The sequence below is a fragment of the Erinaceus europaeus genome, chromosome 9, assembly GCF_950295315.1.
Source record: "Erinaceus europaeus chromosome 9, mEriEur2.1, whole genome shotgun sequence".
Lineage (NCBI taxonomy): Eukaryota > Metazoa > Chordata > Mammalia > Eulipotyphla > Erinaceidae > Erinaceus > Erinaceus europaeus.
In genome coordinates this window covers 87826984-87854228 of record NC_080170.1, presented here as the reverse complement: position 1 = coordinate 87854228, position 27245 = coordinate 87826984, and the positions used below count along the sequence as shown (strand labels likewise).

At 37.3% G+C, this 27245-nt stretch overlaps 1 protein-coding gene across 11 annotated transcripts in view; it reads right to left on the bottom strand.

Annotated features, from left to right (window-relative positions):
* The window catches only part of ZBTB20 (zinc finger and BTB domain containing 20), a 768805-nt gene that overhangs the window by 729081 nt on the left and 12479 nt on the right, over positions 1 to 27245 (bottom strand). The window lies entirely within an intron of this gene.

The following is a 27245-nucleotide window of genomic DNA, read 5'->3' as shown; positions in this document are numbered from 1 at the left end:
TAGGGCATAAATCAATAACATTGAAAATAAGAAAACCATACAAAAGATCAAGGAAAATAAATGTTGGTTCTTTGAAACAGTGAACAAAATTGACAGGTCTTTAGCCAGACTCACAAAACAAAAAAGGAAGAAGACCCAAATAAATCGGGTTGTAAATAAAAGAGGAGATATCATAACACATACCGCAGAAATTCAACATATCATGTGAAGCTTCTATGAACAACTATATGCCACCAAGCTAGAGAACCTGGAAGAAATGGATGATTTCCTAGATATCTACCAACTTCCAAAACTAAGGAAAGAGGAAGTAAATAACATGAACAGGCCCATTACAGCTAATGAAATTGAAAGTTATCAAAAATCTTACCCCTCACCTACTTCCTATTACAGTTCGCTCACTCACTCCAAAGCTAATCTTAGCAAAGCAAGGACTGCAAAAGCTGAATAAGGGCAAGAGACTGGCATACTTTAAAGATGACTCTTTAGTCACTATCAGGCCATTCCACAGCTGGGGCCCTAATTGGGGACTCCTGAGTCTCCCAAACACACTTGATGGGCCTAGACATCAAATAAATCCCTCTCTCCATTGTTTCCTGTCATCTCTATCAGAAACAACAAAATAGACCCCTTTGTGGGCACCCCATAGGACCTTGCCCTCAACCTGGATCAACAATGGTAGAGAACGTTCGATCCTCCAAAGGGAGGATGGATAACATACTCTATGATACAACTGAGGAAGATGGGTCGATCCTGGGGCAGCATGGAATGTTCCTACTCATGACCACAGAATGTGAGCTCAGATCTAGAGGGATGTAGAGGTCACACAGGCTAAGCTAATTATGGGCCCCAGATCATATCAAATTGATGGGCTTTACAGTAATATTTATACCCCTTTCCCATATTAGGGAGCTACTCTCTTCCCTGATCCAGCTTTCTGGTCCTTTTCCCAGCCATGACAGCATCTCCCCAGACAATAATTAAGATTCACCTGCATATCAGATTTCAGTCTCAGGCAAAAACAAAACAAAACCCACTAGTATAGCTACAGACCCTTTGAAATATAACTAAAATATGCCTACTAGCTATCTACAAAATGGAGGACCTCCCCCCAAACTCTTCACCTGCACTATTCCAGCCTTTAGGTTCATAACTGACCAACAGTTTGTTTAGCTTTGTATATTAATTCTCTTTTCAGCTACCAGGTTCCAGACACTAACAGGATGCGACCAGACTTCCCTGGACAGAAAACCCCATCAATGTGCCTTGAGGCTCAGCTTCCCCAGAGCCCTTCCCCATCAGGGAACAGGAGAGACAGAATGGGAGTATGGATCCACCTGTCAATGCCCAAGTTCAGCGGGGAAGCAATTACAGAAGCCAGACCTTCAAACTTCTGCATTCCACCATGATCTTGGATCCATACTCCCAGAGTTTTAAAGAATAGAAAAGCTATCAGGGGAGGGATTGGTATACAGAAGTCTGGTGGTGGGAATTGTGCAAAACTGTACCCCTCTTACCCTATGGTTTTATCAATGTTTCCTTTTTATAAATAACAAATTTTTTAAAAATCTTCCCCAAAATAAAAGTCCTGGACCAGATGGTTTTACAAATTAATTCTACAAAAACTTCAAAGAAGAATACCTTTACTTTTAAAAGTCTTCCAGAAGACTGAAGACACTGGAATACTCCCTTTCAGCTTCTATGAAGCCAACATCACTTTGATACCAAAAGCAGACAGGGACACAACCAAAAAAGAAAACTACAGGCCAATATCTCTGATGAAAAGCAATGCTAAAATATTGAACAAAATTCTAGCCAACCGGATACAGCAGTATATTAAAAAGATTGTTCATCATGACCAAGTGGGGTTTATCCCAGGGATGCAAGGTTGGTTTAATATACATAAATTAATCAATGTGATCTACCACATCAATAAAAGCAAGACCAAAAACCACATATTCATAGTAACAGATGCAGAGAAAGCCTTTGACAAAATACAACATCCCTTTATGATCAAAACACTACAAAAAATGGGAATAGATGGAAAATTCCTCAAGATAGTGGAGTCTATATATAGCAAACCTACAATCAACATCATACTCAATGGTGAAAAACGGGAAGCTTTTCCCCTCAGATCAGGTACTTGACAGGGCTCCCCACTATCACCATTACTATTCAACATAGTGTTGGAAGTTCTTGCCATAGTAATCAGACAGGAGCAAGGAATTAAAGGTATACAAACTGAAAGAGAAGAAGTCAAACTCTCCCTATTTGCAGATGACATGATACTATACATAGAAAACCCTAAGGATTAAACAAGAAGCTTTTGGATATGACCAGGCAATACAGTAAGGTGTCAGCTACAAAATTAACATTCAAAAGTCAGTGGCATTCCTCTATGCAAACACTAAGTTAGAAGAAGTTGAAATATGGTAATCAATTCCTTTTACTATAGCAACAAGAACAATAAAATATCTAGGAATAAACCTAACAAAAGAAGTGAAGAACTTGTATATTGAAAATTTTGAGTCACTACTCAAGGGAATTGAAAAAGACACAAAGAAGTGGAAAGATAGTCCATGTTCATGGGTTAGAAGAATTAACATCACCAAAATGAATATACTACCCAGAGCCATCTAAAAATTTAATGCTATCCCTATTAAGATCCCAACCACATTTTTTAGGAGAATAGAACAAATGTTACAAGTGTTTATCTGGAACCGGAAAAGACCTAGAATTGCCAAAACAATCTTGAGAAGAAAGAACAGAACCAGAGGCATCACATTCCTAAATCTCCAATTGTATTATAGGGCCATTGTCATAAAAACTGCTTGGTTCTGGAACATGAATAGACACAATGAGCAGTGGAATAGAACTGAGAGCCCAGAAGTAAGCCCCCACACCTATGGGCATCTAATCTTTGACAAAGGTGCCCAGACTATTCAATGGGGAAAGCAGAATCTCTTCAGCAAATGATGTTGAAAAAATGGCTTGAAACATGCAGAAGAATGAAACTGAACCACTATATTTCACCAAATATAAAAGTAATTTCCAAGTGGATCAAGGACTTGGATGTTAGACCAGAAATTATCAGATACTTAGAGGAAAATATTGGCAGAACTCTTTTCCACATAAATTTTAAATACATCTTCAATGAAACAAATCCAATTACAAAGCATACTAAGACAAGCATAAACCTATGGGACTACATCAAATTAAAAAGCTCTGCACAGCTAAAAAAGACTACTACCCAAACCAAGAGACCCCTCACAGAATGGGAGAAGATCTTTACATCAGACAAGAGGCTAATAACCAGAATATATAAAGAACTTTGCAAATCTCAACAACAAGAAAACAAATAACCCCATCCAAAAATGGGGGTAGGATATGAACAGAATATTCACCACAGAAGAGATCCAAAATGCCGAGAAACACATGAAAAAATATTCCAAGTCTCTGATTGTCAGATAAATTCAAATAAAGACAACAATGAGATACTACTTCACTCCTGTGAGAATGTCACACATGAGAACAGGTAATAGCAACAAATGTTGGAGAGGTTGTGGGGTCAAAGGAACCCTCCTGCACTGCTGGTGGGAATGTCAATTGGTCCAACCTCTGTGGAGAACAGTCTGGAGAACTCTCAGAAGGCTAGAAATGGACCTACCCTATGATCCTGCAATTCCTCTCCTGGGGATATATCCTAAGGAACCCAACACACCCACTCCAGAAGATCTGTGTTCACAACTGTTCTTGGCAGCACAATTTGTAATAGCCAAAAACTGGAAGCAACTCAGGTGTTCAACAACAGATGAGTGGCCGAGCCAAGTTGTAATATATATATATATATATATATATATATATATATATATATATATATATATATATTACTCAGCTATAACAAATGGTGACTTCACCGTTTTTAGTCAATCTTGGATGGACCTTGAAAAATTCATTAAGTGAAATAAGTCATAAACAGAAGGATTAATATGGGATGATCTCACTCTCAGGTAGAAGTTGAAAAATAAGATCAGAATAGAAAACACAAGTAGAACCTGAACTGGAATTGGTGTATTGCACCAAAGTAAAAGACTCTGGGTTGGTTGGTTGGGGAGAATACAGATCCAAGAAGGATGACAGAGGGCCTAGTGGGGATTGTATTGTTATATGCAAAACTGGGAAATGTTATGCATGTACAAACTATTGTATTTAACTGTTGAATGTAAAACATTAATCCTCAATAAAGAAATTTAAAAAGGGGAAAATAAATAAATAAATAAAATTTTTAAAAAAGAAAAAAGGAAAAAAATATTTCAGCCTGTTAGAGAAAAAAAGGAAACATATAAGGTAGGACTAAACATCATACTCAGTGGACAGAAGCTGAAAACATTCCCCCTAAGATCAGTGACTAGACAGGGCTGTCCATTATCACCATTACTCTTCAACATAGTATTGGATGGACAACATACTCTATGCTACAATTGAGGAAGATGGGTCAATATTAGAGCAGTTTGGAATGTTCCTATACTTGACCACAGAATGTGAGCTCAGATCTACAGGGATGCAGGTCACATAGGTTCCCAAGCTGAATATGGGCCCCAGACCAAATCAAATCGATGGGGTTTACAGTCAACAATATTTATACCCCTTTCTCTTATTAGGAAGCTACTCTCTTCCCTGACCCAGCTTTTTGTTCCTTTTCCAGCCTTGACATCATCACCCCAGACAATAACTTGGATCCACCTGCATATCAGATTTCAGGCTCGGGGGGAAAAAAAAAAAGAAGAAAAAGAAAAAAAAAAGTATAGCCACAGGCCCTTTGAAATATAACTAAAATATCCCTAGTGGCTATCTACAAAATGGAGGAACCCCCAACTCTTCATCTGCACTATTCCAGCCTTTAGGTTCATGATTGTTCAACAATTTGTTTTGTATGTCAACTCTCTTTTCAGCCACCAGGTTCCAGATGCTAACATGATGCTGACCAGACTTCCCCAGACAGCCCACCAATATGTCTTGGAGCTCCACTTCCCCAGAGCCCCACCCTACTAGGGAAAGAGAGAGGCAGGCTGGGAGTATAGATCAATCTGTCTACCCCAATGTTCAGCCAGCAAGTGAAGTCAGAAGCCAATCCTTCCACCTTCTGCATCCCACAATGACCTTGGGTCCATACTCCCAGAGTTTTAAAGAAAGCTATCAGGGGAGAGGATGGGATACAGAGTTCTGGTGGTGGGAATTGTGTGGAGTTGTAGCCCTCTTATTATATGGTTTTGTCAGTGTTTCGTTTTTATAAATAAAGAAAAATAAGGAAAAGTAAAAAAAAAAAAGTAGGGCTATTAGATATGCATCCAATTTCTCATTACAAATTCTAGGAGCAAGAAGGGAGTATAATATACATATTCACAGTACTGAAAAACAAGAATTGTTAGCCATGGATATTGTACCCTAAAAGATTTTCTTCCAAATAGGAAGGAGAAATTAAAAGTTCTTATGCCTAGAGAAACTAAAGGAATTTGCCACTAGCAGCCCAGCACTGCAAGAACTATTGAAAGAAGTTTTTTGTTTGTTTGTTTCTTTGTTTGTTTGTTGTTAGTTTGGTTTGGTTTGGTTTGGTTTGGTTTGGTTTGGTTTGGTTTGGTTTCTCTAGTTTCCTATCCTGAATGTTCCAAGCTTTCTCGTTTCTTGGGCTGTATACATATACTGTCAACAAATTCTTCATCCTCTCCTCACTTATTAAACTCCTATTCCCCTTTCACATGTCCATCCTTTATTAATCTGCATCAATCTTCACATAAGCATCCTTCCTTGATTTTCTAAATATATTTCAACACTACAACAGGAAATTGTAGTGAGGTAGGGGGAAATTTAGTGATTTTAAAGTCCCTATTTTTTTTTTTTTTTTGCCTCCAGGGTTATTGCTCGAGCTCGGCGCCTGCACCATGAATCCTCTGCTCCTGGAGGCCATTTTTTTTCCCCTTTTGTTGTAGCCTTGTTGTGGTTTTACTGTTGTTGTCATTCGTTGTTGGATAGAACAGAGAGAAATCGAGAGAGGAGGGGAAGACAGAGAAGGGAAGAAAAAGACAGACACCTGCAGACCTGTTTCACCGCCTGTGAAGTGACTCCCCTGCAGGTGGGGAATCGGGGGCTCGAACCCGGATCCTTATGCCAGTCCTTGCCCTTTGCACTACTTGCGCTTAATCTGCAGCACTACCGCCCGACCCCCAAAGTCCCTATTTTTATATTCATTCTTGAAAGATTGGAAAGAGCTAAATTACTAATTTATAAAACCATTTTTAGTCTCTTGGGTTCCAAAGGGAAGTAGCTGTACAATTAATTGTCTATGTGGAAGTTAATTTAAAAAGACTCCATCACTGCTGAGATGGAAAGACCAAAGGATCCATGACACCCATGTTTTATTCAATGTGGTGGAAGCCAGGCTCAAACCTGGGTCACAAGGTGACAGCTCAGCTCAGTCACACTATTCAAGTGAACTATTTTGCCAGCTCAACAAGGGTAATTTTGACCTCCCCTTTCTTGATTTTGAGAATATGGTTTCCTTTATTCAGTCAGCTAATGAACTGTTGGTGCTGTAGCAACTCATCTATTTTCTAGTTAACAGTATTATTTTATTATTAGGACTTCATATTTTAGCCCAATCTAGTAACAAAACAAATACACAATAGTCAACTTCTGAAAGTAATGGTCATTATTATTTTTTAATGTTTATTGCCACCAGGTTTATTACTGGGCCTTAATGAATCCATGGCTCACATATGCCATTTTCTTTCTCCCTTCTCCCTTCTTTGACTAGATAGAACAGAGATAAATTGAGGGGGGGGGGAAGATAGAGAAGGAGAAAAGAAGAGGGAGAAAAGAAGAGGGACACGCAGTACTGTTTCTTTGCTTATGAAGCATCCTCCATGCAAGTGGGGACTGGAGGTTTGAACCAAGACTTTTTTTTTTTTGAAAATTATTTTTATTTTTTTAATTTCTTATTAATAAAAAGGAAGCATTGACTAAACCATAGGATAAGAGGGATACAACTCCACACAATTCCCACCACCGGAACTCTGTATCCCATCCCCTCCCCTGATAGCTTTCCTATTCTTTAACCCTCTGGGAGTATGGACCCAAGGTCATGGTGGGATGCAGAAGGTGGAAGGTCTGGCTTCTGTAATTGCTTCCCCGCTGAACATGGGCGTTGACAGGTCAATCCATACTCCAGACTTTATGCATGGCCACAGGTATACACAATCAGTTCTGACATTGCCAGGTCTTGGGTAAAGGACAAGTTTAATAGATTCACTATTGTCTCAAATAGTTATTTCTCGTCCTTCTTTTCCTTTCTTTTCTTTCTCGTCTTTCTTTCTTTCTTTCTTCCTTCCTTCCTTCCTTCCTTCCTTCCTTCCTTCATTTCTTTCTTTCTCTCCCTCCTTCTTTCTGCAACTTCCTCCTTTAGAATGACAAAAGGCATCAAATTTGCTATACGGTTATAGACTTTGCAAGACTTCATTTTAGCTTAGTCAGATATTTCAGAAATCTAGAGATGTTTATTCATCTGAAGGGAAAGAGAAAAAGATAACTAGCTTTGTAAATGAAAGGAAAAACAATCATTTTAAGAAATGCATTATGAGGTCATTATTTAACCAATTAAAAGAAGGGGGGGTTTAAAATTGGGGAACAATCACCGAAGTCCTGGATTATTCAATTGTTCTAGGTGATGAATCTTCTTCAAGGAAAAAAGTGGGCTCCATTTCTGTTTTAAAAAGCCAGAGTGTCTGTAATAGTGCAACTAATGACAACCTTCCTGTTATTCTAACTTAAGAGGAAACCCTATAATAAGAGCTTCCCAAAATGTCAAATAATACTTGTCTCATAACAGGGCTTCTTTGTTCATTCACCATGTCTCTTTTGATATGCACAGATAATAAAAGTTCATGTAAAACTAAAGGTAATATAGAGCAGAATCCAACATTAATTCTGTATAAATATGTCTGATTAATAAGAGTACCATTGTTATGGTTATTTCTTAATGTCATGATTGTTAGAAGAACAGAGGATAGAGAAGTACTCTTACTCTCATTGTTTTTGTTCATCCTCTGTCATCCTACCAGTTTGTGAATTTTTGTTCAATGAGAAAAATGAAGGAAAGATTTTTGTCCATTAATTATTTGTTTCATTAGTTCATCTAGGAGATATGAAACCAGCTTTAAATTCAGGGAAGAGAGGTGGGGAGATTCAGGGTTTTATTCTAAAGTTAAATGTCATGCCTACTAAAAAAAAATATTAACACACTTTCTAGGCTTAATTTTCCACACACACAAAGGATTATACTGCTCCAGTAGTCATAAACCCTGCAAGATACGAATTGCCCCAAGACCTGGTTAGGAGCCTGGATTAATATTATAGCCGTAAGTAAGGCTGTATGTGGGACTTCATTTTAAACATCAGAAATAAGAAGTTCAAGAAGTGTGTATATGATTCCTTGTTGAAAATTTAATAGAAAACAAGTAATAGACTATAGCATACATACACCACAAATGGTCAAACACAGGTTTTAAAGATTCTAAGGCTGATAAATAACTAGATATTGTTATAACTTTGTCATTATGCTTTCATTTTTATTGGTTATTTAACAGTGTTTTAGACAATTCTAAGACTTCAGAGTTCTAAATTTGTTCCCACTTATGGTGCATGTGAGTCACCAAACTCTCCACTAAGGTTCTGTGCCCCTCTCCAACTTTGTTGTCTTTCTCTTCAAATTTTTATCTCCTAGATTCTGCCTTTGGATGAATGTGCATTCTTATAGAGTCAAACAACATTTATACAATCATTAAATCAGTTTCATAAGTAAAGGACTATTAACAAGTGGGGAGAAAAAGAAAGATATTCTATGTGTCTCAAGTCTCCTCATCTTCTCAATACTCTACTAAATTTAGCAGTGCAGAAAGTGGTGCATGAGCAAGAGTGGACTTAGCTAAACTGGAATCTCCTATAAAGCAGATTTTGTCAGTCAGAAAACAAGACACATTTCTGTGATTATTTCAGTCTATTTTTTGGTAGTAATTAGCTATAGTTTTGTTTTGCTGGAGCTGGCATCTCTCACTGTTCACTTTTTTTTTTTAATTTAGACTGCTTTCCTTTTTATAATGTAAATTTACATATTTTCAGTCTTTCAATTCCTCCTATGTTTTATTTATGAATATAGTCCTTCTTGATGGCAACTTTAATGTGAAAGAGGTAGTAATTAATGTCCCAATCTGCTAGGTTAATTCCTTCCCACACTTTCTACAGAGAAGTTTAAGGTAAGTAACAGTTTATAGTCAATATTAGGTTTAATTATGCCTAATGAGAGTTAGTGTCTCTGTTTACTAACTGCATTTAGGTGTGTGGATCATAGATGAGTTTTCCCTTGGCCTCATTCTGATTTGTTAATAATGCCACTGTGTACTGTATACTTGGTGCTTAAATCTATAAAGCTGCTCCTGGAGAACATAGCAAGTAAGGAATCTGTTTCAGTTAAGACATCATTAAATGAGTGCAGACTTACTATGATTGCATCATTCTTTGGGAAAGGAGTCATTATTTTAAAATGCTTTGCAAATAGATTCATTTGAAAGGCTAATTATTGACTAAATTCCAGGTACCGGATAAGTCTATACATATAAAGAACTATTCTAAAAACACTAAATACATTCTGTATTCATCCTTCAATGTTATCATTTCAAGTGTTAAGATTTAAAATTATTTGACAAGTCATTGAGTTGGCCCTTTATTTTACATATTAAATGTCTTTTGTCTTATAATTGCTTTTATGGCAGCATGTGGGATAAAACTTTTGTGTTCTATCTGACCTATATAGCAGCAAAATAAATACTCATATCTAAAGGAAATCATATAGTAGCCAAAAGAAAAGTTAGTACACACATTTATGAAAGGGATCCCTCTTGATCTCTATGCATTGTGATAAATCCTGAGTAAAACGACTTAGTTTCTCTAATCTATTCAGCTAACATTGTTGAGTGTGATCTAAACACACAAATAAAGATTTATTCCCTTTCCTCAAAAAGCTTATCATCTATGAAAGAAGAGGATGTAAATAAAAACTGATGGTGGCAAAATGCAATGCAATTAATTACTGTGAGTAAATATAAAGGAACTACATAAGGGGAAAATTTGTTAATTATTTATTAGAGGATAAATTTTACCTCCAGTACTTACTGATACCTTTACAAACATTCCGTCTTCCTTGACAGAGTTTGAAGAAAGTATGGAATTACTTTAATAATGATAAAAATCACAGTGTGGTGATGCTTTTAAAAAGATTTTTAGGGGGATTCTGGAAGATGGCGGAATGAGAAGCTGCTAGTGGCTTGAGCTCCAACCACATCTATTGGAAACTGTAGGATTTTTTTCCTCTAGAAGGCCAGTCAATAAGGGGTCCTAGTGGTGACTATAACTCAATTTGGGGTAGAAAACAGAGTAAAAAGAAAGGTAAAGAAAATTTTTTCTTTTAAATTAGTATTCCCAAAGCGCACCCCCCCCCATAACCAGAGATCTACTCCTTGCAGGCTCCCCTGCTGAGCTTCTTTCTTTACCAAGATTCCTGTCCCAGCAGGGGGTGCCATTCATTCCAATTCTATTCCCTTCTGAAACCATTGGCCTTATTTCTTTCTAAGTAGCCAATCAGCTGCCTCTGCTCAGGGGGCCTGAGGCAATCTGAAGCCATCCAAGCTGAAGACAGGACTGGGTTGTCTACTCTGTTCTATTTTATTATCAATACAAGATAAACGTGTGCCCCTTTACCCCTCTCCATCAGGTTGACCAGACTTAACTCTTAGTGTATTTTCCATTGCTAGGGGACTGGCTGTCTTATTCACTGTTAAAATAACTTACTTCACTTTTCCTACCCTCCCTACCCATTCTCTCCCTCCACCCCCCACCCCGCATAGCTCATTAAATAATAAAAAATAAAGAACTCTTTCCTTTCACTGCTCTTTTATTACTGTTCTTTTTCTTTTTTCTCTCTTTTTTTCTTCTTTTTCTCATTCTTGTCATCCTTTCTTCCTTCCTCCTTCAGCTTTCAGAATTCACTGATACACCTTTGGGAATTATTTTGGGGAAGAAATCTGACTCAGAGTGGACTCTCTCTGCGTGTATCTCTACTCTACTTCCCTTTTTCCTTTAGCTACCCCTAGAATATACAATGGACAGTAGATTGGCATAACTGTCTATTCCTGCTAGTCTTGTCTAGTCGTGAGGTTTTTTGTTTTTTGTTTTTTTTTCTTTCTTAACAATCAGCTACCTCTGATCAGGAGGCTTGAGGCAATGTGGGACAGGTTTTTTACCCTGCTCTATTTTATTATTAATATTATATAAAGGTGTATATCTTCCCCTACTCCTTTAGGTTGACCATAATTAACTCATAGGGTATCTTTCATTGCTAGGGGACTGGCATCTTATCTACTGTGAGAGGAACTTGTCTCATTACTCCTACCTCCTGTACAGACTCTCCCCTTCTCCCTCCTCCTAGCTAATTAAAAAAATAAAATAAAATAAAATAAAAAATAAGTTAATCAATTAAAAAACTCTCTTTTCACTGCTCTTTTATTACAGCACTTTTTCGTATCTTTTTTCTTTTCTCTCTCTTGTTTCTCTTTTTTATCTTGTCCTCCATTTCTTCCTTCCTTCTACTTTGTCTTTCTGAATTCACTGATATTCATTTGTGAATTATTTTGGGGAAGAAATCTGACTCAGAGTGGACTCTATACATATGTATCTCTGCTCTACTTCCATTTCTCCTCTTCCTACCCCTAGAATATACAGTGGATAGTAGATTTGCATAATTGTCTATACTTGCTATCCCTTCTTTCCATTCTCTTTCTTCTTAACTTGGACTTGGTTGCTATTTTTTCACAGACTGGAGACATTGTTTGGCTAACTGGTAGTGATTAAACTGCTCCAATCCTTGCATCAGTTGTTATTGTAATTCCTGAGGTTGGTGAGTGCAATTGTCATAAAGGTATTTAGTACAGTGTTGCTTGTATTCAGAACACAACAATTGAGGAACAATAGAACTTAAAAATAAGAAACACATAAATCAAAAAAAAAAAATGGTTAGATCAAAAACAAATAAAACTGCTACTCCAATGAATGAAGACAAGAGCCCAGAAGAAACTACAAATCAGCCAGAAGTAACCATAGATAACAAAAGTATGCAAGCAATAATAAACTTATTAATCACAGAAATGAAAACAACATTGGAGGAAAGGAATAGCAGTATTAGGGAAACAACAGTTGAGACCCCCAAGGAAAATACTGATTATCTCAAGGCAATTAGAGAACTGAAAGCTGAAATAGCTGAATTGAGGAAAGAAGCTGAGGGAAGGGAAAGCAGACTAACAGAAGCAGAAAACAGAATTAGTCAGACAGTGGAACTCAGAGAAAACTAAGAAAGAGGTGAAAGAGATCAAAAAGAGATTGAGAGACACTGAAAACAACAACAGAGACATATGGGATGATCTCAAAAGAAGTAACATTCATATAATTGGCCTGCCAGAGGAAGAAAGAGAGGAAGGGGAAGGAAACATGCTAGAGGAAATAATAAAGAAAACTTCCCAGACCTTAATAACAGAAAGTACATCAAGATTCAAGAGGCCCAGAGAGTTCCAAACAGAATCAACCCAGACCTGAAGACACCATAGTCACAATGAGAAGAAGTAAGGATAAAGAAAGGATCCTAAAGGCTGCAAGAGAAAAACAAAAAGTTACATACAGGGGAAAAACCATAAGACTATCAGCAGACTTCTCCACTCAAACTCTAAAAGCCAGAAGAGAATGGCAAGATATCTATCGAGCCCTGAATGAAAAAGGGTTTCAACCAAGGATAATAAATCCTGCTAGATTTTCATTCAAACTAGATGGAGGGATCAAAACCTTCTTAGACAAACAACAGTTAAAGGAGGCAACCATCACCAAACTGGGCCTGAAAGAAGTTCTAAAAGACCTCTTATAAACAAGAACATCACTATAATACTTACAATATATCAGAGCAAACAAAAATTTGTTGAACAATGGCACTACAATATATTAAATCGATAATATCAATAAATGTCAATGGCTTAAACTCACCCATCAAAAGGCACAGAGTGGGAGGATGGGTCAGAAAACATGACCCAACCATATGCTGCTTGTAAGAATCCCATCTGTCACAACAAGATAAACATAGACTTAAAGTGAAAGGACGGAAAACTATAATACAGGCTAACAGACCACAAAAAAGGGCAGGAACAGCCATTCTCATCTCAAACACAATAGATTTTAAATTAAATAAAGTAATAAAAGATAGGCAAGGACATTACATAATGATTAGAGGATCAATCATCTAAGAAGACTTAACAATTATTAACATCTATGCACCCAATGAGGGACCATCTAAATAGATCAAGCACCTACTGAAAGAGTTCCAAAAATACATCAATAGTAATACAATAATAGTGGGAGACTTTAATACCCCACTCTCACACTGAGACAGATCAACAAAGCAGAGAATCAACAAAGAAACAAGAGAATTAAATGAAGAGATAGTCAGACTAGACATATTGGACATTTTCAGAGTCCTTCACCCCAAAAAACTGGAATACACCTTCTTTTCAAATCCACATAACACATACTCAAGGATAGACCACATGTTAGGCCACAAAGACAGCATCAATAAATTCAAGAGCATTGAAATCATCCCAAGTGTCTTCTCAGACCACAGTGGAGTAAAACCAACATTTAACAACAAACAGAGTATTATTAAAAGACACAGAATTTGGAAACTAAAAAACATGCTCCTTAAGAATCACTGGGTCAGAGAGTCACTCAAGCAGGAATTTCAAATGTTCCTGGAAACAAATGAAAGTGAAGACACAACCTATCAAAATATTTGGGACACAGCTAAAGCAGTATTGAGAGGGAAACTCATAGCCATACAATCACATATTAAACACCAAGAAAAAGCTCAAATGAACGACATTACCGCACACCTCAAGGACGTAGAGGAAGAGGAACAAAGGAACCCTAAAGCAACCAGAAGGACAGAAATCACTAAAATTAGAGCAGAAATAAACAACATCGAAAAAAAGAGAACCATACAGAAGATCAATGAAGCCAAATGTAGGTTCTTTGAAAGATTAAACAAAATTGACAAACCCTATCCAGATTCACCAAACAAAAAAAAGAGAGACGACTCAAATTAATAGAATTGTAAACAATGGAGGAGATATCACAACTGACACCACAGAAATCAAGAGAATCATGCAAAACTTCTATGAAGAACTATACTCCACCAAGTTAGAGAATCTGGAAGAAATGGAACAATTCCTAGAAACATATGACCTTCCAAAACTGAACCAAGAAGAACTACAAAATCTAAATGCACCAATTACAGAAAAATAAATTGAAACTGTTATTAAGATTCTCTTCAACAACAAAAGTCCTGGACCATATGGCTTCACAAACGAATTCTACAAAACTTTCAGAAAACAGTTAGTAACCATACTTCTTAAGCTATTCCATAAGATTGAAGAAACAGGAATACTCCCTTCCACCTTCTATGAAGCCAAAATCACCCTGATACCAAAAGCTGATAGAGACACAACAAAAAAGGAAAACTATAAACCATTATCTCTGATGAATATAGATGCCAAAATATTAAACAAGATCTTGCCAACCTGATACAGCAGCACATCAAAAAGATTGTTCATCACGACCAAGTGGGATTCATCCCAGGAATGCAAGGCTGGTTCAACATACATAAGTCAATCAATGTCATTCACCACATCAATAAAAGCAAAGCCAAAAACCACATGATTATCTCAATAGATGCAGAGAAAGCCTTTGACAAAAGTCAACACACACTCATGCTCAAAACTCTACAAAAAACAGGAAAAGAAGGGAAATTCCTCAAGATAGTGGAATCAATATATAGCAAACCTACAGCCAACATCATACTCAATGGACAGAAGCTGAAAGCATTCCCCCTCAGATCGGGGACTAGACAGGGCTGTCCACTGTTACCCGTTACTCTTCAACATAGTATTGGAAGTTTTTGCCATAGCAATCAGGCAAGAGAAAGAAATCAAAGCAATACAGATTGGAAGGGAAGAAGTCAAGCTCTCACTCTTTGCAGATGATATGATAGTATACATAGAAAAACCTAAAGAATCCATCATAAAACTACTGGAAGTTATTAGGCAATATAGCAAGCTGTCAGGCTACAAAATCATTGTACAAAAATCAGTGGCATTTCTTTATGCAAACACTAAATCTGAAGAAGACATCCAGAAATCACTCCCATTTACTGTCTCAGCAAAATCAATACACTACCTAGGAATAAAGTTGACCAAAGAAGTGAAAAACTTGTATACTGAAAACTGAGTCGCTACTCAAGGAAATAGAAACTGATACCAAGAAATGGAAAGATAACCCATGCTCATGGATTGGAAGAATAAATATCATCAAAATGAATATTCTCCCCAGAGCCATACAGAAATTTAATGCAATACCCATCAAAGTTCCATCAAGCTTCTTTAAGAGAATAGAACAAACATTACAATCATTTATCTGGAACCTGAAAACACCTATAATTGCCCAAATCATCTTGAGGAAAAGAAATAGAAATGGAGGCATCACACTCCCAGATCTCAAACTATATTATAAAGCCACCATCACCAAAACAGCCTGGTACTGGAACAAAAATAGGCACACAGATCAGTGGAACAAAACTAAAAGCCCAGATATAAATCCCCACACCTATGGACATCTAATCTTTGATAATGGGGCCCAAAACATTTAATGGAAGAAGGAAGATCTCTTCAATAAACGGTGCTGGGAAAACTGGGTTGTAACATGCAGAAGAATGAAATTGAACCACTTTATCTCACCAGAAACAAAAATCAACTCCAAATGGATCAAAGACCTAGATGTCAGACCAGAAACAATCAAATACTTAGAGGAAAACATTGGTAAAACAGTTTCCCACCTACACCTCAAGGACATCTTTGATGAATCAAACCCAATTGCAAGAAAAGACTAAAGCAGAAACAAACCAATGGGAATACATCAAATTGAAAAGCTTCTGCACATCCAAAGAAACTATTAAACAAACAAAAAGACCCCTCACAGAATGGGAGATCTTCACATGCCATATATCAGAGAAGAAACTAATCATAAAAATATATAAAGAGCTCAGCAAACTGAGCACCAAAAAAGCAAATAACCCTATTCAAAAATGGGCAGAAGATATGAACAAAACATTCACCTCTGAGGAGATACAAAAGGCTAACAAATATATGAAAAACTGCTCTAGGTCACTGATTATCAGAGAAATGCAAATTAAGACAACACTAAGATACCACCTCACTTCTGTAAGAATAGCATACATCAAAAAGGATAGCAGCAACAAATACTGGAGAGGCTGTGGGGACAGAGGAACACTTCTGCATTGCTGGTGGGATTGTAAATTGGTACAGCCTCTGTGGACAGCAGTCTGGAAAACTCTCACAAGGCTAGACATGGACCTTCCATATGATCCAGTAATTCCTCTCCTGGGGTTATACCCCAAGGACTCCATAACACCCAACCAAAAACAGGTGTGTACTCCTATGTTCATAGCCGCACAATTCATAATAGTTAAAACCTGGAAGCAACCCAGGTGCCCAACAACAGATGAGTGGCTGAGAAAGCTGTGGTATATATACACAATGGAATACTATGCTGCTATCAAGAACAATGAGCCCCCCTTCTCTGACCCATCTTGGACAGAGCTAGAAGGAATTATGTTAAGTGAGCTAAGTCAGAAAGATAAAGATGAGTATGGGATGATCCCACTCATCAACAGAAGTTGACTAAGAAGATCTGAAAGGGAAACTAAAAGCAGGACCTGATCAAATTGTAAGTAGGGCACCAAAGTAAAAACCCTGTGGTGAGGGGTAGACATGCAGCTTCCTGGGCCGGTGGAGGGTGGGGGGTGGGTGGGTGGGATGGGACATATTCTTTTGGTGGTGGGAATGGTGTTTATGTCCCCTCCTAGTAAAGTGTAGTCATATAAATCACTAGTTAATTAATATGAGGAGGAAAATTAATTGTATGTCTTGAAGTTTTTAAAACACAGACTGAGTACTTTTAATATATAGGCTGTGTATTTGATATGTGGACTCTCTCAAAAGACTAGACCAAGTAGATCAGAATGAACCAATGGCATATCTACATACAAGATACTGGGTACTATACAGCAAACTATAACAAAAGGACTTTTCAAAGTTGACCCAATTACCAAATAATGTGATGATAACATTAACTATCCACTGTCTTTTTGAAGCCTAAGACAACAAGAACCTCACATCTCCACTATAGAGCCTATATTTCCCCCAGTCCTGGAACCTTAGATAGGGCTCACTTTCCAACATTCCTCTCCCAATCCATATCAAATAATATTGCATCTGCCAATCACAACCTAATCAACACAACAATTGCCACCTCAACATGCTTCAGCTCAGACTGTGTCCAGAGATTTCACCTGTGGAATGACAACCCTTCAGCTTCATTACTCGGGTGAGACCTTTCCTTTCATAGTATTCTCTAATTCCATCCCAGGTGGTTCACATTCTAACAAAGTCCCAAAACCTAGATATAGACCAGGTTCTGTGAGAGAGAGCATATGCTCACACTTATCTATAAACCAGTGCAAAATATATACCTGAAAGCAGAAGTACACTAGAGTTTGTAGTGAATAACCCCCTAACACTTCCTCTCCACTATTACAACCTTTGGGTCCATGATTGCTCAACAATTTGTTTGGCTTTGTATGTTAACTCTCCTTTTAGCCACCAGGTTCCAGATACCATCAGGATGCCGCCCAGGCTTCCCTGGACTGAAGACCCCACCAATGTGCCCTGGAGCTCCGCTTCCCCAGAGACCCACCCTACTAGGGAAAGAGAGAGGCAGACTGGGAGTATGGACTGACCAGTCAACATCCATGTTCAGCGGGGAAGCAATTACAGAAGCCAGATCTTCCACCTTCTGCAACCCACAATGACCCTGGGTCCATGCTCCCAGAGGGATAGAGAATGGGAAAGATATCAGGGGAGGGGATGGGATATGGAGATTGGGTGGTGGGAATTGTGTGGAGTTGTACCCCTCCTACCCTATGATTTTGTTAATTTATCATTTCTTAAATAAAAAATAAAAAAAGAAGAAAAGAAAAAAAAGATTTTTAAACATATGACAATGTTAGCAAATGTTCTACAAAGTAATGGAGAATATGACCATTAAAACAGATCACTTAGATAATTGAACTGCTTTGCTATGTGAATGAAGTATTGTACTGTGGTCTCTCTCCCCCTCTCCTTTCTCTCTCCCTCTCTCTCGCCCCTTAAAATAAATGTTACCCAAATCAGTGAATTCCTGGCCAAGGAAGAAAGAAAGATAGAGTATCGAATCAATGGTATTCCTCTATTTAAACTGTCAGAAGAAGAAAAGATACAGAAATCAGTCCCCTTCACCATAGCAAAAATAATCAAATATTTGAGAATAAAGTTAAAGGAGCTGAAGGACTTATACAATGAAAACTATGAAACTCTTCAAGGAAATAAGGATACAAAGAAACAGAAGTACAACCCATGCTTATGTATTAGAGGATTAACATTATCAAATGATCACCCTGCTCAAAGCCATGTACAGATTTAATATCAAAGTACAAAGGAACTTCTTCAAAGGAAAAGAGCCGCAAAAATTTATGTGGAATCAAAATATCCCCAGGACTGAAAAAAAAATCTTAAGAAAAAAGTACAAGATCAGAGGCATTATACTCCCTGGCATCAAACTATACTACAGAGCTACTATACTCAAAACTACATGGTACTAGAACTGAAATAGACACACAGACCAGTGAAATAAAATTGAAGATGAAGAAATAAACTCCCACATCTACAGGCAGCTAATTTTTGACAAGGGCACCAAAACTATTAAATGACAAAATGAGAGTCTCTTCAACAAATTGTGCTGGGAAACATGGACTGAAACATCCAAGTAGATGAAACTGACCCATCACTTATCACCATGCATATAAATCAATTCCATGGATTAAGAACATAGTCATTGCACCAGAAAGTATCAAATACATATAAGAAAAAAATAACCAAAAAAAAAAAACTTTATGACCTATGCTTCAAAATGGATTAAGAACATGGTCATTGCACCAAAAACTATCAAATACATATAACAAAAAAATGACCAAAAAACCCAAAATCTTTATGACCTATGCTTCAAAAAAATCCTTAAAAGATTGAAATCCAATAGTAAAGAAAACAAAAGCAAAGATAAACCAATAAGATTACATCAAACTGAAAACTTTCTTCACAGAAAAGGTATTACTAACCAAACAGAAAGACACATAATAGCATGTGAAAAGATATTTACACAATACATATCAGACAAAGGACCAATAACCAAAATATATAAAGAACTCAGTAAACTAAACACCAAAAATAAGGTAAAATAAATAACCATATTAGAAAATGGGGCCAGAACATGGACAGACATTTCACCAAAGAAGAGATACAGAGGGCCAACAATATATGAGAAGGTGTTCAAAGTCACTAATCAGAGAAATGCAACCAAAGACAACAATGACATACCACTTTACACCTATGTGAATGCCATACATCAGAAAGGACAGAAATAACAAATTCTGGAGAGAATGTGGAAAAAAATGGACACTTTTTCACTGCTAGTGGGAGTGCAAAGTGGTCCAACCACCGTGGAAAGCAATTTGGAGACATATTGGGACTTTAGGAATGGACCTGCCCTTTGACACAGCAATTCCTCTCCTGGAGATTTACCTAAAGAAGAAAGAAATACCTAACAGATGAGATCTGTATATACCTATGTTAATAGCATTGCTGCTTTTAATTGCCAGAGCCTTGAAGCAACCCAGATGTTCAACACAGATGAGCTGTTTAAAAAAAAGTGTTGTAGGGGGACTTGGGTGGTAGCGTAGCGGGTTAAGCGCAGGTGGTGCAAAGCACAAGGCCTGGGGTACGAATCCCGGTTCAAGCCCCTGGCTTCCCACCTGCAGGGGAGTCGCTTCACAAGCAGTGAAGCAGGTCTGCAGGTGTCTCTCTTTCTCTCCCCCTCTCTGTCTTCCTTTCCTCTCTCCATTTCTCTCTATCCTAGCCAACCCAACAACAAGGACATCAATAACAACAACAACGGCAACAAAAGGGAATAAATAAATATATTTTTTAAAAAGTGTGGTAGGAAGGAGGTTGTCTCCTTTGCATCTCCTTGGATGAAACTTGAGGACATCATTTTTAGTGAGATAAGCCAAAAAGAGGACAAATGCCAAATACTCACTTATCAGCAGGAAGAAGAGGGAGAGCACAAAGTGAAACATGGTATACTGTACCAAAGCAAAGGACTCTGGGGAGGGAGAAGGAGGGAAAATAGGAGGAAAACTCTGAGGGCCTAATATATAATTAAATTATATGCCTATATCAATGATTTCACTGTAAGGCATTACCCCCCTCAAAAAAAACAGAAGGGAAAAAAAAGTGAGTATTACAATGGTTAGTAGAGCACAACTTACCCCTACCAGTACAATAACACAACCCCACAAGTAGTCTGAGTGAATTGAAAGGGCATGGAATCATAATGTATTTAGAAGCAAGCAAATGGTATAGTGTGAACAGAGAGAATGGTATGCTTATGAAGAATAGATGAGGCAGGCTCAGAATAGAATGAAAGAAACCTGGAAATTAAAGACTCAAAAAGTAGATTAGGACCAAATTAAAAATAATTTTCAATGCTCCACTGTCTTAGATCCTATGTTATATGAGGGACAGAGAAAGAGTGAGAGCTTATCAAACAAGGCTGAATTGAGTATAAATTCTGCAAATTAAACTGATTTTCAAAGCTTACTGATCTCTGAAAACTAGGATCAAATTTCAAAATCCTCATAATATATTAACATATATTTGCATTTGTTTCAAATAATTAGGATAATGGAAAAATAGAGTAAATAATTAAGCATGTCTAGCTAAATGACTGGGTGACTTTATATTAACAAAATTCAGTGGAAAGAGAAGTAGGTATATCCATATTCCATAAAATTCTTGAAAATCTGTAAATAATTAAACATTCTTGATGAAATATAAGTTTGTTTACAATTAGCCCATGATTTTTTGACTTTTAAAAAATTCTTTCAATGGGAAAAAAATACCTCTTCAATAAGCGATGCTGAGGCAATTGTACAACAACATGCAGAAAAATAAAACTAGATTATTACCTCATATGTACCAAAATCATCTCAAAATGGATCAAAGATCTCAATGTTAGACCAGCAACTCTAAAATATATAGAAGAAAGTATCGGTGAAACATTGTAGGATCTTAATAGCAACAACATTTTCAGAGATTCGAGTTTATGGGCATGTGAAATGAAAACAAGTGTAAAATAATGGGACTATATCGAACTAAAAAGCTTTTGTACATCAAAATCTGACTAACCATGGATAACCAGGCAACTGGGAGAATATATTTGCACATAACAAATCAGACAAACAATTGATGTCAAATATCTTTAAAGAATGGGCACAGCTTAAGAAAAAGAAAAAAATATATATAACCCAATAAAAAAAAAAGTGGGCCAAGTACTGAACAGGCAATTATCCAAAAAGCAGATGCACATGATCCACAGACATATGAAGAAATGCTCTACCTCATTTTGGGATGATCTTTGTCATGGACAGAAGTTGATAAATGAGACAGCAAAAGGAAACAAAAAGTAGAACTTGGATTGGGTTTAGTGTATTCTATCAAAGTAAAGAAATCTGGGGGGCAGCTATGGAGGGGCTCTCATGTCCTGGTGCATGATGGTGGAGGAGGATCTACAACAAATATATTCACTATAACCCATTAATTCTCATAATTAAAAAAAATAGTTGAGGGGATCAACTGGGACCGCAACAAGACAGAACTAGAACAATTTCTGGAGCCCACCAAATCACCAATGAGTGCAAACACTTGTGGCTTGCGGACAGAGAAGATCCTAAAAAGAGACTGAGTGACTGTTAACAGTCTTAGCAGTTTACCATTTGAGGCACCACCTCCAGTCTGTTTTACCAACAAAAAGACTGCTGAAGGGAGGAGATTACTCGCCTAAGAATCACCAAATGCAACTGTGAGTTTCCATTGCTACTGTCCTCAGAGGCTGGAACAGCAAAGGGGAGACCCTGTGCTTACATCTAGGAGGCAGAGAAATGACCAGGACACTCAGAAGAAGATCTACACCTTGGTGGCCTAGCGGTGGGGCTGAATAGGGGGAACCTTTCCACATTGTTCTCCTGATAAAAAAATAGTGAATAATTGTCTCTGAACCTACAAACTATAATAAAGGACTTGTTTAGCAACTCACAGCAGTGCTGCCTGGCTTGGTAAAGAAGATGAACTGAGCGTGGTGCTTTGGATACTATGGGTGTGAGAGACTCTTTGCATACCAACTTTATTAGCTCTCCCCAAACCTGACTGTCTGCTGAAGCACAGAATAATGAGGTCGACATCCAAACTCTAGTTAAGAAAATAGTGTCAGGAGTGAATAAAGAGTTTGAAAGAATTGTCATCAGAAATACAGAAACAACAAATCAAAATGTAACACTTACTAAGTCAAAGTTATTAGAGACATGAAAGCTGAAATAGCTGAGCTAAGAACACAACTAGCTGAAGAAGCTAAAAGACTATCAGAAGAGGGTAACAAAATGGATGAATTCCAGAAAACAGTAGAGGGGAGAGAGACTAGAATAAATGAAGATGGAAACAGAATTAGCAAGATAGAAGACAAAATAGAGACTATTAAAAAAGAAGTAAGAGATCTCAAAAAATATTAAGAGATACTGAAAACAACAACAGAGACCTATGGGATGACTTCAAAAGAATAATATATGCATTACTGGCTTGCGAGAAGAAGAAAGAGATGGAGGGGAAGAAAGCATTCTTCAGGACATAATAGCTGAGAACTTCTCTAATCTAGACAACATCAAAGACATAAAGTTTCAAGAAACCCAGAGGATCCCAAACAGAATTAACCCACACTTAAAGACACCAAGACACATCATATTTAGAATGGAAAGGAATAAGGATAAAGAAAGGATCCTGAAGGTTGCAAGAGAAAAACAAAGTGTCACCTACAGAGGAAAACTCATAAGATTAGCAGCAGACTTCTCCACATAAACACTACAGGCCAGAAGAGAATGGCAAGATATCTATCGAGTGCTCAATAAGAAAGGCTTTCAACCAAGACTACTGTATCCTGCTAGACTGTCATTCAGACTAGACGAAGACATGAAAACCATCTCAGACAACCAACAGTTGAAAGAATCAACTATCGCCAAGCCTGCCCTGAAAGAAGATCTGAAAGGTCTCCTATAAACAGTCAGACCACCATAAACATGCCATATATCAGAACACTCTAAAAATCTACAGGAATGACATTAAAATATCTTCATCTAGACTATCAATAAATGTTAATGGCCTTAATTTACCTATTAAAAGGAACAGAGTAGGAAGATGTATCAGAAAATGCAAGCCAACAATATTAATATTCCTGTCTACAGGAAACCCACCTAACTCAACAAGACAAACACAGACTCAAAATGAAAGGATGGAAAACTATCACACAAGCCAATGCCCACAAAAAAGGGAAAGAACAGCTATTCTCATATCTGATATGATAGACTTTAAAATAAATAAACTTAAAAAAGATAGGAATACACATTTAATACTCAGAAGATCAATAAATCAAGAGGACTTAAAAATTATTAACATCTGTGTACTCAATGAGAAGCTATCTAAATACATCAAACATCTGAAAGAGCTACAGCAATATATTAACAGCAACACAGTGATAGTAGAGGACTTCAACATCCCACTCTCTAAACTTGACAGATCATCCAGGCAGAAAATCAATACAGAAATTAGGGAGCTAAGTGATAAACTAGAACTATTGGACATTTTCAAAATGATTCACCCCACGAAACTGGAATACACATTCTACAAGTCCACATGGGTCATTCTCAAAGATCAGCCATATGTTAGGCAACAAAGACAGCATCAGAAAATTCAAGAGCACTGAAATCATTCCAAGCATCTTCTCAGACCACAGTAGCATTAAACTAACACTTAACAGTCAACGAAAGAGTAGTAATAGTCCCAAAATATGGAAGCTCAACAGTACATTCCTTAACAAATACTGGGTCAAAGAGGAAATAAAGGAAGAAATTAAAATGTTTCAAGAGTTCAATGAAAATGAAGAAGCTATCAAAATATTTGGGACACAGCAAAGGCAGTACTGAGAGGGAAGTTCATAACCATACAAGCACATATTAGGAAACAAGAAATAGCACAAATAAACAACCTGGTTACACACCTTAAAGACCTGGAAGAAGAAGAACAAAGGAACCCTAAAGCAGCCACAAGGACAGAAATCACTAAAGTTAGGGCAGAAATAAATAACACTGAAAATAGGAAAACCATACAAAAGATCAATGAAAGTAAATGTTGGTTCTTTGAAAGAGTGAACAAACTCGACAAGACTTTAGCCAGACTCACAAAACAAAAAAGGAAGAAGACCCAATTAAATTGGGTTGTAAATGAAAGAGGAGATAGCAAAACAGACACTGCAGAAATTCAACATACCATGTGAGGCTCCTATGCCACCAAGTTAGAGAACCTGGAAGAAATGGATTATTTCCTAGATACCTATTAATTCCCAAAATTAAATAAAGAAGAACTAGATAATATGAACAGGCCAATCACAGCTAAGGAAATTGAAATAGTTATCAAAAGCCTTCCCAAGAATAAAAGTCCTGGACCAGATGGTTTTACAAATGAATTCTACAAAACTTTCATAGAAGAACTAGTACCTCTACTTTTAAAAGTCTTCCAGAGGGAGTTGGGTTGTAGCGCAGCGGGTTATGCGCAGGTGGCACAAAGCACAAGGACCAGCATAAGGATCCCGGTTCGAACCCCGGCTCCCCACCTGCAGGGGAGTCGCTTCACAGGCAGTGAAGCAGGTCTGCAGGTGTCTGTCTTTCTCTCCTCCTCTCTGTCTTCCCCTCCTCTCTCCATTTCTCTCTGTCCTATCCAACAATGACAACAACAATAATAACTACAACAATAAAACAACAAGGGCAACAAAAGGGAATAAATAAATAAAATTAATATTTTTAAAAATAAATTAATTAATTTAAAAAAAAAAAGTCTTCCAGAAGACTGAAGACACTGGAATACTCCCTTTCAGCTTTTATGAAGCCAACATCACTCTGATACTAAAAGCAGACAGGGACACAACCAAAAAAGAAAACTACAGACCAATATTTCTGATGAACATAGATGCTAAAATATTGAACAAAATTCTAGCCAACCAGATACAGCAGTACATTAAAAAGCTTGTTCATCATGACCAAGTGGGGTTTCTCCCAGAGATGCCAGGTTGGTTTAATATACATCAATCAGTCAGTGTGATCCACCACATCAATAAAAGCAAGACCATAAACCACATGTTCATATCAATAGATGCAGAGAAAGCCTTTGACAAATTTCAACATCCCTTTGTGATCAAAACGCTACAAAAAATGGGAATAAATGGAAAAATCCTCAAGATAGTGGAGGAATTTTCACTCAATGGTGAAAAACTGGAAACATTTCTCCTGCTCACCATCACCATTACCATTCAACATAGTGTTGGAAGTTCTTGCCATAGCAATCAGGGCAGGAGCAAGGAATTAAAGGCATACAGATTGGAAGAGAAGAAGTCAAACTCTCCTTTTTGCAGAAGACACGATAATATACATAGAAAAACCTAAGAATCTAGCAAGAAGCTTTTGGATATCATCAGGCAATACAGTAAGGTGTCAAGCTACAAAATTAAGATACAAATGTCGTTGGCATTCTTCTGTGCAAACACTAAGTTAGAAGAAGTTGAAATCCAGAAATCAATCCTTTTACTATAGCAACAAGAACAATAAAATATCTAGGAATAAACCTAACCAAAGAAGTGAAAGACATTTATACTGAAAATTATGAGTCACTATTCAAGGAAATAGAAAAAGACATAAAGAAGTGGAAAGATATTCCATGTTCATGGGTTGGAAGAATTAACATCATCAAAATGAATATACTACCCAGAGCTATCTACAAATTGAATGCAATCCCCATCAAGATCCCAACCACATTTTTTAGGAGAATAGAACAAATGCTACAAGTATTTATCTGGAACCAGAAAAGACCTGGAATTGCCAAAACAATCTTTAGAAGAAAGAACAGAACCAGAGGCATCACACTCCCAGATGTCCAATTATATTATAGGGCCATTGTCATCAAAACTGCTTGGTACAGGAACATGAACAGACAGTGCCCAGTGGAATTGAATTGAGAGCCCAGAAGTAAGCCCCCATACTTACGGATATTTAATCTTTAACAAAGGTGCCCAGACTATTCAATGGGGAGTAGAGTCTCTTCAACAAATGGTGTTGGAAAAAATAGGTTGAAACATGCAGAATAATGAAACTGAACCACTATATATCACCTAACACAAAAGCCAATTCCAAATGGATCAAGGACCTTGATGTTAGACCAGAAATTATCAGATACTTAGAGGAAAATATTGGCAGAACTCTTTTCCACATAACTTTTAAAGATACCTTCAATGAAACAAATCCAATTACAAAGAAGACTAAGGCAAGTATAAACTTATGGGACTACATCAAGTTAAAAAGCTTCTGCATAGCTAAAGAAACCACCACCCAAACAAAAATGGGGAGAGGACATGGACAGAATATTCACCACAGAAGAGATCCAAAAGGCAAAGAAACACTTGAAAAAATGCTTCAAGTCTTTGTCAGAAAATGCAAATAAAGATAACAATGGGATACCACTTCACTCCTGTGAGAATGTCACACATGAGAACAGGTAACAACAGCAAATGTTGGAGAGGTTGTGGGGTCAAAGGAACCTTCCTGCACTGCTGGTGGGAATGTCAATTGGTCCAACCTCGGTGGAGAACAGTCTGGAGAACTCTCAGAAGGCTAAAAATGGACCTATCCTATGATCCTGCAATTCCTCTCCTGAGGATATATTCGAAGGAACACAACACACCCATCCAAAAATATTTGCGTATATATAAATCTTTGTGCTATGTTTATAGCAGCA